The following is a 12632-nucleotide window of genomic DNA, read 5'->3' on the forward strand; positions in this document are numbered from 1 at the left end:
GTAGCTCCAGTGTCTACCATAAATTCTTGATCCTTTCCATCTATTTCTAAAACTACCCTCAAATCCTTTTCTAGTCAGCTTTGATTCTGATAGTTTCCCAAAACTAGTGCTTGAGCGGCCTCTGCTGATCCTCCCATAAATCCTCCCACAGGAGCGTTCTCCATTGGACCTGTCCTTAATCCCATGTTTCCCATGCCCATACCTCCTCTAACCAGGCATTCATTTTTCCAGTGTCCCAATTGTCGGCAAAACGCACACTGGTTTGGATCCAACCTCCCCATGTTAGGTGCAAACCCAAATCCTTCCCAACCTCTTGCCATCCCCCTCTGTCTGCGATTAGGTCCTCCCCGACCTCGACCCCTAATGGGTCTTCCTCCTGCCCCTGTCTGTTGCATTACAGCCAGAATACTAGCTTGTTGTCTTTTTGCAGGTTCTTTTTCCCTGTTGTTGTATACCTTCCACGCTACCTCCAGCATTTTATCCAGACTCCTAGTATCCTCTCCTTCCAGCTTTTGTAACTTTTTCCTAATATCCTCTTGTGATTGCCCCATAAACAACAATGCCAATTGAAGTTTTCCCGATTGATCCTCTACATCTAAATTAGTTAACTTCCGAGCCATGTCTTTTAATCGTTCTAAAAAGGCAGACGGAGACTCATTCTTGTCCTGCTTGACCGAATACAACTTAGACCAGTTCATAGTCTTAGGTATTCCTGTCCTAATTCCTTCCACCAACAATTCCTGATATCGTTTTACAGCCCTTATTCCTCCCGTAGAGTTTGGGTCCCACTTAGGTTCCTCACTTGGTACCAATTCATCAACTGTCTCATTTAGTTGTCTCAACCGAATTTCCTCACGAGCCTTTTCTCTAGTGGCTCTAATAACCATTTCCTTTTCCGTGGAATCCATTATAGTATCTAATAATACCTGTAAATCATTCCAGTCCGGATTCTGAGTCTTTATTACCATTTTAACCACCCTTGCCACCCTTTCAGGATTCTCCCGATAACTCCCCGCTGATTGCTTCTATATTACCAAATCCCCGGGGGAGAAAGGCACCTTTATAAGTATCCTTTCTCCCTGTGGTCCCACAGCTTCCCTTAACGGCGCAATTAACTGTGGCCCCTTCTGCCCCTTCCTTCCCTTGCGAGTCCGCCCTGCTAACGGAGTTCTTTTAACACTCTCATTCTTTTCACCATCACCACCATCACTATCACTCTCACTAGATCCCGTTTTTATAGCTATATCCGCAGGGGGAGCAGGGGGCACATTAGGAGCAACCGGAACCCTCGGAGGTGCTATACAATAAGACAAATCTTCCTCGACTGAAGGATACAAATTACGCTCCTTTCTTTCTTTACATCCCACACACTCCCTCTCATCATTCACTTCTAAAACCAAAATACCGCACTCCTTTTGCCATTCCTCTTTCCGGTACAAAACGAAAAACAAATCCAAATATGGTATTTCATCCCATTTCTCATTTCTCCTTAAAAATTGCATCAAAGATTCCATTATCCCCAATTCCAGTGTACCATTCACCGGCCATCCCACTTCTCCAATCTCATATTCAGGCCACCAATGATTACAATAATCTATCATTTTACTTTTATCCTATTCTTGATAATACCCCTCACTTTTCCACCGTTTCAATATACAACCTAATGGTGTATTTCCAGGTATTTTACCATTGGCTTGCACTAAGGTTTTAAAAGTTTTAAAAGACATCATATTACAACCTTTAATTCCACCTTTAATCCCAATAAACCAATATACCTTAAACCAATATACCTTCTCGCCGTCCTTCCCTAAAACAAACAGGAGGCGAGTTCCAGTCCTGCGTTCTTAGACGTCTTATGGCTGGAGTCTAGGCTTTTTTTACCAACCACCAAATCCAAATCCAATTATCATCTTTTTCCAATATAAAGCACCTTCGGGCTTACCTTGGCAGTTGTCCGACAGGCGCGGGGTCGGGTACAACCGATGTCTCCCCGAGAAGTGCTCGGTGCCGGCTTGGAGTGGATCGGGACGCGAACCGCCCCAGCAACCTTCGGAGTCCTGCCGCGGTCACCAGAAAACTGTTGCCCGATTGATAAATGACACAAAACTTGGATAAGTTTTGTGGGTGCTTTATTAAGGGCCCGGGGAGCTGGAGGACTCACATCCCAAAAACCCGAGCCCCCAAATTCACGTATGGGTGCTTCCCTCTTATACATGCGATTCACAACAAAGTCTCCAAGAAACAGTTTCCCGTTCCCCTTGCCTAGCCTCCAAGAAACAGTTCCCCATTCCCTTTGCCTAGTCACAGACCCCTTGTGATACATTCCTTGGTTCACAAACAAGATCATTAATCTTCTGCTTATCTTATTCTAAGAGCATTGTATGCTGCCTCCAGACAGGTTAGCATTCTTACTTTCCTGCACTAGTTTAATTATTTATTAAATCCCTAAGACTACCTGCTAGGTTACACACAAAACCCAACACACTTTCAATGGCTACAAAACTACTTTTTAACAAGCCAGTTCACACAACTCACTATAATTAAACATTTTGCTAAATTTCATTTCTTTTCCAACAAGCTGAGGCTGAAGGAGCAGATAGAGCTGGAGCTGGCAGTCTTCGTCCTTGTCTACAGGGTCAGGGGGGACTGGGAATCAGAACAGCAGAGAATGGGGATGCCAGGATCAGGGATGAGGACACTGGGAATGAGAACACTGGGACCAGGAATGGGAAACCAGTGGCTGAGATGGGGGCACTCAGAGTACAATAGGGACACCAGGAATGGGGACAACAGAACAGGGACACTGGGAATGGGGGTACTGGGAATGGGGACACTGGGACCAGGAATGGGAAACCAGCAGCTGAAATGGGGGCACTCAGAGTACAATGGGGACACCGGGAATGGGGACAACAGAACAGGGACATTGAGTTCAGGAACAGGCATGGCAGGAATGGGAATGGTGACATTAGAAACAGGATGGGGACACTGGGATAAAGGTTGGGAACATCGGTGTGGTGGTGTTTGCAGGTCCCCAGGATGAGAAAAGAGACAAAATTCTTGACTTCATGTTTCAGAAAGCTGATTTATTATTTTATGATATATATTATATGAAAAGAAAATTATATACTAAAGAAAGAGAAAGGAGACATTATAAAGCTAGAAAGGAATGAATAATAAAATCTTGTGACTCACCAAAGAGTCTGACACAGCTGGACCTGTGATTGGTCATCAAGTAAAAACAACCACATGAGACCAATCAAAGATGCACCTGCTTCATTCCACAGCAGCAGATCATTATTGTTTACATTTCGTTTCTGAGGCCTCTCAGCTTCTCAGGAGAAAAATCCTGGTGAAAAGATTTTTCAGAAAATATGTCTGTGACACATCAGGATCAGGAATAGGGACATCAGGAGTGAGATGGGGACACCAGAACTGGAATGAGGACACCAGGAACAGAGATGAGGCCACCAGGAACAGAGATAAAGACACAAAGGAGTGGGATGGGGACAGGCAGAATGAGGACACCAAGAGTGGGTTGGGGGCAGATGGAATGGGGACACCAGGAGTGGATTGGGGGCAGATGGAATGGGGACACCAGGAGTGGGTTGGAATGGGGGCAGATGGAATGAGGACACCAGGAGTGGGTTGGGGGCAGCAATATGCCTGTCCCACCTACAGGTGATCAAACTGTCCATCCGGGTCATGGTGCTGGAGCCACCAGCAGCTCCATGACGGATCCATCACTCCTGGGGTCCTCGTCACCTTCCTGCTGTACCAGGACAGAGTTGGTAGCCATATCCAGGTGATCCCATGGAATGCACGTGTTTGTCCATCCGACCGTGCTTCTGTCCATCCCGGTGCCACCCCCTTCCTTCTCCCCAGGTGCTGCTCTACAGCTTCAATGAATTCCTGACCAACGCAGCTGCTGGACAGAGGATCTGGGAATACCTGAATTGGAAACCCGCAGGGAATGTCGGGGGGACGCGGAAGCCCCCTGAGCTTCAGGGCCATTTCACTTTTCAGAAGGTCTCCTTCACATATCCTGGAAATCCAGAGCACCCTGTGCTGAAGGTGGGTCTGGGGGGAGGTGGGGTTTGCCAGGGGTGGGAATTTTGGCATCACCTGCTGTCACAATCTATCCCTACGAACGGGTTTCTTGATAGTTCATGGATTGATCTCAGGGTGCAAAAAAACCAACATGGCACAGGAGATTTGCAGTAATAAAACAAATGCAGCTTTATTGAATGACCACAACAAAATCCAATAGAGGGATTAAGGGAGAGAAAAAGATAAGAGAGAGAAAAGAGAGAGAGAAGGAGGGGGATATAGCTACCAAATGCAGAGACGAAATCCTTTGGTCCAGTCCAGTCGAGGATCCGCCTGTTACGTCGGGGAGATCTCAGGTTTGCAGTCCATCTGGACCCCAATTATACTCTTTTTCGATGGGGGAAGGGGGATGGATTTTGCAACTGAGTCAAAGGTAGTTTATTGTATCTTCGGGGAGGAAAGAATAATGTTTGGAAAAGGGGTACACACAGTCCATGTTCAGCAGTGGGCGTGAGCCATTGTTTTCGTGGTCCACTGCTCACACCTGCAACATCCATCTTGCTTTGGTTAGCTTGCCTCCCCCACACACCTCTCCCAGGTTGAGGGTCTCAGTCCCAGTCCTTGGAAAGAGTGTGGGGGGCCTTTACACATGGGGGTTTCATGTCTTGGTCTTTGATGGAGAGGCTTCTTACATCTCAGTCCGTCTGTCACGGCAGTTGTAAGAAGAGTGAAGGGTCTTTTGTGGGGGACCACCCAAAACTCAGGAGAAGTCCAGCCAGGCAAAGATGGGACAGCTTCCAAGGCTACTGTTGCAAAAAGGCAAGGTGCCCCCTTCTTCTTCTCATTGGGCTCAGTGTAGCATATAGTAAATACACCTGTGGACAACAGCTTAACAATGCTCTCAGGTCTCGGGGCCTTGTTGGCATGTGACTTTCTCCTTCACAACCAGAGATTTTAGACAGTGGGGACTCTTCAGTGGTCCCCCAATGATGATGGTGAGGCAGATGAGGAATATTTCAGACAGACTCTCACACCTGTCCCCATCCCACAGGACGTGAGCTTCGAGGTGCGCTTCGGGGAGGTGACGGCGCTGGCGGGGCCCAATGGCAGCGGGAAGAGCACGGCCGTGGCGCTGCTGGAGTGGCTGCGGGATCCTGGCGGTGCTGCTGGATGGGATCCTGACGGTGCTGCTGGATGGGATCCCGCTGCCAGAGTAGGAACACTGCAAGGTGGGACAGCAGAGACACTGGGAACACTGGGCATGGAATGGGGAAAATGGGGACAGGGGTCAGGGGACAACTGTGATGGTGTTCACAGGGGTTTTTGGATGAGGGAAGAGACAAGGATTTGACTCCATGCTTCAGAAGGCTTGATTTATTATTTTCTGATATATATATTACATTAAAAGTATACTAAAGGAACAGAAGGAAGGATTTCATCAGGAGGCTAGCTAAGAATAGAATAGGAAAGAATGATAACAAAGGCTTGTGGCTTGGCTCTCTGTCTGCGCCAGCTGGCTTGTGATTTGCCATTAATTACAAACATCCAACATGGGCCCATCACAGATGCACCTGTTGCATTCCACAGTAGCAGATAATCAATGTTTACATTTTGTTCCTGAGGCCTCTCAGCTTCTCAGGAGGAAAAATCCTAAGGAAAGGATTTTCCATAAAAGATGTCTGCAATAAACAATTAAATGGAACTGGGACCACAGGATCATGGGAGCAGAAATGGGGATACTGGGAAGAGGATGGGGACATCAGGAATAGGGTGAGGACAACAAGAAATGGGATAGGAACATTGGGAAATGGGATGGGGATGAAAGGAATGGGGATGGGAAAAGTGGGAAGTCAGGGGTGGGGACACTGGGGACACAGATGGGGAGAATGGGATCAGGGATGGACACTATGGGGACACCAAGGTGGCATGGGGTCATGGAACAGGGGTGGGGACACCAGGAGCCAAGACAGCATCATAGGGCTTGGGGCTGGGGCAGGTGGTGCTGGTGGAGCAGGATCCCGTCCTGTTTTCTGAAACGATCCGTGAGAACATCCTGCTGGGGCTGGAGCACTGCAAAGAGTCAGAGCTGCGGGAGGCCGCCATTGCTGCTGGAGCCATGGAGTTCCTCCAGGGGCTGGAGCAGGGCTGGGACACTGGTGAGAGCTAGGGGGATGGATGGGCCACCCCTGGGGCACATCCCCCTGATCCCAGGATCCTCTGGCAGCGATGGGAGAGCGGAGTGGGTGGCACATGGTGGGGTGTGCGGGGGATCCCTGAGGTCACATCCCACTGATCCCATGGGATTGCTCACGCAGGTCAGATCCCACTAATCCCATGGGATTGCTCACACACTGGTGAGGGAGTGTGGGGGGTAGGGGAAAGGGGGGGAACCTCTCGTGCTGGGATCCCACTGATCCCAGGGTCCCCCCGCAGAGGTGGGGGAGTGTGGGGGGTGGGAGAAGAGGGGAGAACTCCAGGGCTGCACCCCACTGATCCCCTGTGGTCACTCCCACAGAGGTGGGGGAGCGCGGGGGGCGGCTGGCGGTGGGGGAGCGGTGCCGTGTGGCCCTGACCCGGGCTCTGCTCCAGTGTCCAGCCGTGCTCATCCTCGACGAGGCGCTGGATGATGGAGATGATGGAGCGGTGAGTGGGGTGGGATGGAGGGGGTTGGTGTGGATAAGGGTGCAGTTGGTGAAAATGGGGTATGATGGGATGGCTGGGATGGCTGGAATGGGATGGTGGGATGAGGTAGTGGCAATAAGGGATAATGATTGGCATGGAGTGGGAATGATGTGATGAAGACAGGGATTGGGTGGGGTGGTGTGGGTCAATGAGGTGGAGAAATAGGACTGGATAGTAGGATGGGATAGAGACCAGGGGTGTAGGATGGCAGGAAAGTAGAATCAAAGGATGAAGACAAGGAGATACGATAGGGTGGGGTGGGATGGGGTGGGAATGAAGGGGATGGGAATGCTGGGATGAGGACAGAGATGGAGTGCAATGAGAAGGGTTGGAGTGGTAGGATGGGATGGGACAGTGGGAATGGGGATAGTGTGGGCAGGATGGCATAGTGGGCATGGGGATGGGATGGAGAACAGGGAGATGGTAAGAACAGGATGATAGGATTAGGGTGGGACTGAGAGTGGGGTGGGATTGGTTGGTCGGGACTGGGTGGGATCAGGTGGGACAGGGTAGGACTGAGTTGGATGGGTTGGCATGAGGGTTCTCTGATTGGATGGGTTGGGATGAGCGTTCTCTGAGCTGGATGGGTTGGGATGAGTGTTCTAGCTGGATGGGTTGAGATGAGGGTTCTCTGAGCTGGATGGGTTGGGATGGGAGTTCTCTGAGCTGGATGGTTTGGGATGGGAGTTCTCTGAGCTGGATGGTTTGGGATGAGTGTTCTCTGAGCTGGATGGGTTGGGATGAGCTGGATGGGTTGGGATGAGTGTTCTCTGAGCTGGATGGGTTGGGATGAGAGCATTCTCTGGCCGCAGGCACAGCGCTGGGTGTGCACTGGGCTGGCCAAGACCGTGCTGGTCGTGTCCCACTGGCCGCGGGTGCTGGACGGGGCCGATCGCCTGGTGCTGCTGGAGCACGGGGCCATGATGGAGATGGGAACACCAGTGGAGCTGCGGGAATGCTGCGGCACCTACAGCCACCTGCTCCTTGGAGGAGGCAGCACTGGGCAGCCCCCGGGATGGGCAGCTAGAAGGGGGCTGCATCTGGCAGGGAATAAAGTGGAATCAGCCCCAGTGTCCTCATTCCCGGTGTTTGTGTCACCAGCCAGCTCCTGGTGTCCCCAGTCACAGTGTCCTGTGAATCTCTTCTCCCCACATCCTCAGGATCCCATCTCCCTGTGTCCCCCATGTCCCCACTGTGTCCCCCAGGTCTGCCCATTCCCTGGATGTGTGTGTATCCCCTGTATCCACCATGCCCCCATGATCCCTGGTCCCCATGTCTGCTCCTGCACATGGGGCACAGGGTGGAAAATCAATCCCAAGGAATGGATCTGGGCATGGGTGTCACGTCCTCATCTCACTCCTGCTGTGCTCACTCCAAGTTCCTGGTGTCCCCAGTCCTTTCCCAGTGTCCCCATCCCCAATGTCTTTATCCCAATTCCCAATGTCCCCTTTTCTATTCCTCATTCCCTGAGAGGAAGTGCTGGGCACTGGAGGATGGGACTGAGATTTGTTGCCCAAACCAGGGTATTTATACATGAGAAATAAAACATTTTGAACAACTGTAATTCTTGTGTTTAAAACATGGGAAAACAGGAAGTCAGTCTGTTGGGAAGGGCTGCTGTGTGATGAGTGGGAACAGCAGGATGAACTCTGCCAGCAATTTGTGGCTTTCTGCAGGGAGAGGGAAGGGATTGGACCTGCACCATGGATCATTCAGCTGGTGATGAGAGTAAGAGTTGGTGTCACCCTGTCTCTGTCGCCATGGGTTGGATCTGGCTGAAGAGCCCACAGAGAGCAAGGATCCCACCAGATCCTACTGCATCCCTTGTACCCCAATCCTGCTCCACCAACACCACCTGATCTGTTTTGGAATCCCCTCAATCCTGTTCTGGAATCCCACTCCAATGCTGCCCCATCCATCCCACCTGATCCTGCTCTGGAATCCAGCCCAGACACACTTTAGAATTCTACCTGATCCTGATCTGGAATCATGCCCTGGTCTGGAATCCTGCCCTATATCCCTTCTGGAATCCCGCACAGATTCCCCTCTGTACCTGTGGTCAAGCAATTGGTTTCTCTGCCTGTTTCTGCAGAATGAGAGGATCCATGAGATTCCAGCATGGATCACACACCAGGATTCACCTGCATGGAGGTGATCCAGAGCTGGATCTGCCTCTGTGTTAGGTGACATGTGGAGGGTGAGGGGCACAGGAGACAGACACCACTCACCCTGATGTTTGTGTGGCAAGAGAGGGTTTTGTTTTCCACTCCCTCCTTTATACAGAGCATTTGAAAGGCCTGGTCTGGATGCTGTCATTGGTTTGAACTCCACACCCCTTTGGGTCCTGGGCCACTGAGATGCCTGCAGGCTTATGAGAGACCAAATTGGCCAAAGCTCTTGTCACTGAGCCCAGGGGCTGGCAAGGTGACAACATCTCACCCTTTATTTTCTATAAATTTTGATTTGCATTATAGCTGCAGCATTTATGTCCTGGAACTGCTAGGGGAGAGCTCAGGTAAATATGCCCCAGGCATTAGGCTTATAGGTTACAGATTGCAACTTATTTGTAAAAACAACAAACCATTTAAGCCTTGAAGAAAATAAAACAGTCTGTAAGAACAAGAATCATTCAACCCTTATTAAAGAAAGAAAAACAAACACAAAAACTAGGAAACAATCTGTAGACAAGGAAAACAGTTTGTAAACAGGGGTATAATTTGTAAACAGATGAATCTTTATGTGAACTGCAGTCCCAGATTTCCATGAGGTTGTCACCAATCACTGATCACATGGCTCTGTGTCTGCTGAGGGTTTATCAAGAGGTGCTGTCAGGATGCAGTGCAGGCTGGATGCATCTGGCAGGTACCCAATGTGTCCCACTGTCTGTTGGAACACATGAATGTCCCCAAGCCCAGGTAATGAGATCCCAGGGACCCCCCTCAATGTATTGGTAAGGAGGTCTCGTGCCATTCCCTTGGATTTGGGCAGCTGAACATCACACGATTGCATTGATAAGGAGTGATTTAGCATAACTGGGTTCAGGGATTTTCCTAATACTGTTAAGTGATTTAATGTGTATAGAGCTTTAGCTATTCTACTCTGTGGGGTCTCACCACATACCTCCCTTTTGTTTATTAACTATACCTTTTCAGGCCTCATGTGCTCTTTCCACTATTGCTTGTCCAGCTGGTAAATGAGGGATGCTGGTTTGGTGTGATACACCCCAGAGCTGTAGAAATTGCCTGGTTTTCTGGGAAGTGTAGCAGGCCCTTTATCAGTTTTGATGGTTTGAGGAATGCCCAAGGCTGCAAAAGCTGATTGCCAGTGTACCATGGCACCCAGTCCCCTTTCCCCTGTGTGTACTGTAGCCCATATTGCTGAGGAAAAGGTGCCAATTGAGACGTGAGTGTGTTTTAAACAGCCAAAACCAGGGATGTGTGTGACATCAATTTGCCAGATTTGCAAAGCACACAGTCCATGAGGGTTCACTCTCATCTGCAATGGTGCAGCATGACCTTGACAGCACAGATGCTAACAATATTACAAACCTCTGTGTTTGACAGCTGAAATTGCTGTTGTAAAGCTCAAGCATCTTGGTGGAAAAAACTGTGCAATGCCTTTGTTTGTGGAAGCACATCTGGCTGTGGTGCTGAATGGGTACCAGAAAAAGGTACCCGGACCATCTGTAACTCTTTGTTTTTATTGTCTCATATTGTCCTAAATCCTAATTGTCCAAATTTTTATTACTCTAGTAATATTGCTATTTTTATAACCATTTTATTACTATTAAACTTCTAAAATTTTGAAAAACAAGTGATTGGCGTTTTTCACGCAGTGCCTGACACAACATCCCATGGACAGGGAGGTCACAGGATGTAAAAAACGCCAATCCTGTCACTGCTGTGTCCCGGCGCTGCACCAAGGACATCCCCCAGCATGATGGCCATGTCATCCCCAAGGGTATGACAGGGTGTCCCCAGTGTCACCACGCACCCTCATCTGCTGTCCCTAAAGTGGCCATTCCCATCCCACCAGGGGTCATCTGCCTGATGAGCATCTACGGGACCCACCACAGCCCAGACCTCTGGCCCGAGCCTGAGGTAGGGCCACCCTATGAGGTGTCCCTTGAGGAAGCAAAGGGAGTCGACCACATCCTAATTGATCAGCATGGAACTCCGATTTATTGATCTAGCTTACACTCTTTTATAGTGGTGTTAATTAAGCTTATACATATTACAAAACCCGAGCTCATCATAGGTTGCAGATTACACACCAACCCCTCTTTGTTGCCGATACCTGTGGTTTTCTTGTTGAGACTAATACTTGTTTTTCTCATCCTGTTATTGACTTGTTATTAACTGTTCTCAAGGCCTCCATGTTTTCCACCATGTTTTTTCTCATCACTTCCTCAAGGATATGGTGTTTACTGTTGTTAAGGGAAAAGCCTGAGAACTTGCTGCTCACAGCTGCCTTTTATTTTTTAGCCAGCTGTATATGTTCATGGCCTTTTTTCCTTCAAGCCATGTCTGAGCAAAATTCTCCAACAAATTCCACATTTTTCTTTTTTGCGCAAGGAGGTTAGTCTGACAGGTTTTTTCTATCATTCTACTGACCATATTTTGAATATAATTAAAAATACAAGGTAAAATAAGCAGAAGCATTAAAAGCACATCTAATACATTAAAAGCACATCTAATATCTCTACAGTATATGTCACAAGGTTCCTCAGCCACGGTCCAAGCAATGGCTTTTACTCCAAAGGGTTAAAACCACCCCCAACTGAGCCATAATGTCCTGCCTTATCAGGCATTGCATGGTAGGTGGTAATTGGACTACTGAAAAGGAAAGCTGTTAGCTGTTTTTCATTCATGTGAACGCAGAGAGGAGGCGAACGGCTAGGGCTAATAATGCTGGAATCTACTCCAGTGTCCAACAAGCCTGAAAATGATCCTTTCTGTCCTTGAAATTCCATTTCCACCCTTTTCTTGGGTCTCTCAGAAAGGTTCAAAGCCAGTAAGGTAAGTCCTCCAGTGGATTCAAAACCATTTTCCCCCCTCTCTTGTCCTTTCATAGTCTGTAATCCCTTAGTCATTTGGCTCAAGTGGCACCAGCTGAGCAATTCTCAGTCCTTTGTTAATTTGGAGTGGTGGGAAAAGAGTATGCACCATAACATATAGTCCACATCAATGACGCCAGGCAAAACAAATAATCCCAATGCAGATGATCTTCCAAAAAGCAAAACACCCACCGTGTGACCCTGTATAACAATAGGTCTGTGAATCCCTGTCGGGATCTTCCGTGGGTGCAGGGTCATCAGCATAACTTCTACGGCAGCTGCCGGTTCCAAGCCGAGGCTCCCTGTGGTGTCGGGTGGTGCGAGAGGGTGCTGATGCTGCAGCGACGACTTCTGTTGGTGCGTGGTCACTGTGGTTCTGGCACCAACTAGGCGTTGAAGGCAGTGCTGCTGACGTTTGAAGAGATCCAAGAGCAGCTAACACCTGATTTTGAGAGGTCTTTGCCTGTTCTTGTAAGCCTAGCCCTAACTGTGCTACGCATTCATTTCCAAGCCCTTGCCAATGAGCATTGAATAACAATTGCTGAGGCTGAGTAAAGATCAATTTAGCTATCTCATGACAATCATTCACCAAAAGAAGACTGGCATCAAAAATACAATCTAACATCTATTTGGCTGGCTCACTTTTCACTCCAAACTGACTAACAGTAGACCTCAGCTGAGACAGCAATTTCCAATCAAGGGCTGTAATAGTAGCCTGCATGCCCCCTCCTGTGGAGAGATTTATTAATAATTGGTTAGCTGAAAGGCCATACTGACATAATGCCGCTGGTTAAGCTGAGAGAGGGAAGTCAGCAGTCAGTAAGCTGAAAGGAGAAGTCAGCAGTCA

At 48.8% G+C, this 12632-nt stretch overlaps 1 long non-coding RNA gene across 1 annotated transcript; it reads left to right on the top strand.

Moving 5' to 3' along the window:
* Positions 1-2577: 2577 nt before the first annotated feature.
* On the top strand, positions 2578-5171 carry LOC131094624 (uncharacterized). Its single transcript, XR_009115706.1, has 4 exons — positions 2578-2635; positions 3679-3802; positions 3883-4071; positions 5099-5171. It is a non-coding gene; the product is annotated as an uncharacterized LOC131094624 (long non-coding RNA).
* Positions 5172-12632: the final 7461 nt, after the last annotated feature.

The sequence above is a fragment of the Melospiza georgiana genome, chromosome 30 (genome assembly GCF_028018845.1).
Source record: "Melospiza georgiana isolate bMelGeo1 chromosome 30, bMelGeo1.pri, whole genome shotgun sequence".
In the NCBI taxonomy this organism is placed as follows: domain Eukaryota; kingdom Metazoa; phylum Chordata; class Aves; order Passeriformes; family Passerellidae; genus Melospiza; species Melospiza georgiana.